The following is a 1,144-nucleotide window of genomic DNA, read 5'->3' as shown; positions in this document are numbered from 1 at the left end:
TATTATTTCTAGATTCCACTAGAAATTAAGTACTACTAACAGTTTAGAGCACGAATCAAAATTAAATCTAAGCTTTATCATAGTTATCCTAACTTTAATGGTGACATTGAATCACATACATAATTGAAGTTAAGGCTGTAATTTAAAATTGAAATTTATTATCCAAACCCAAACTGATCCAACATGGACCAGCTCGAATCGATTTCGGTTATAGACTATTTAGTACCTATTATTTCTTAATGTCAAGAACCGCATATATTAGTTTGGCTTTTACCTGAAACCGATCAGATAACTTATCAAACCGAAATCTTTGTGTAAGAACATGAACAATAGAGAATTTTTTTGCTTTTCAAATTTATAACTGCTGATAAAATATTAAATCTTGAAGTTTATGTGTAAATAGCAAAAAAACATGCTTCAAAACGATGAATTTAGTCTGAAACACTAGAAGCTGCAAATTAGAATTAGAAAATGGAAGCACAAGAAGATAAAAAAAAATATAATTTTATCATTAATTAAAGAAAAAAATCTTGTTGCTCAAACTTTGGTGGCCATGACTACCCAAGTTCTTGCTGGGACGTTTTAACAAAAAAAAACATCATGTTTTAACTAACATGAAATTCCTCCATGTGAAAAATGAAAGGAGGCAATTTTGTCGGTGAAAAAATCATCTTCACTGATTAAGAATAATCTGGCTATGAAAACTATTTTCAAATATTATAAATTTTTCATGTATTCCATAATCCAATCAAAATTTTACATTCTCCATATACATATGAGAGATTTTGCTGGGTATTTTTTACCCTCATAATATTTTCATTTTACATTCGGTACCGCATAACCATTATTAGATTGTAAAAGTATCATATTATTTTTATACTCTATGCACATAATACCATCTCACATCGCTCATTTGTTGGCTAACTTGATTAGCAAAATTTATTTCCAAAACTTGAGTCGTGAAGTTATATTTTGTTCACAAACTTCTCTCTTTTTATGTTATACGCATAATCTTTTATGTTGGTTTATCTTTATTCTTATAAATCTTATCATTTTTTCTTTTTAAAAATATACTATGTTAATTACGAAAATAGCTGAATTCATTATTTTCAAAAATATCCACGTTTGAACCGTTGGGTGACAT

This window comes from Brassica oleracea, chromosome C4 (assembly GCF_000695525.1).
Source record: "Brassica oleracea var. oleracea cultivar TO1000 chromosome C4, BOL, whole genome shotgun sequence".
Classification (NCBI taxonomy): Eukaryota; Viridiplantae; Streptophyta; class Magnoliopsida; order Brassicales; family Brassicaceae; genus Brassica; species Brassica oleracea.
This window is presented reverse-complemented; position numbering follows the sequence as displayed.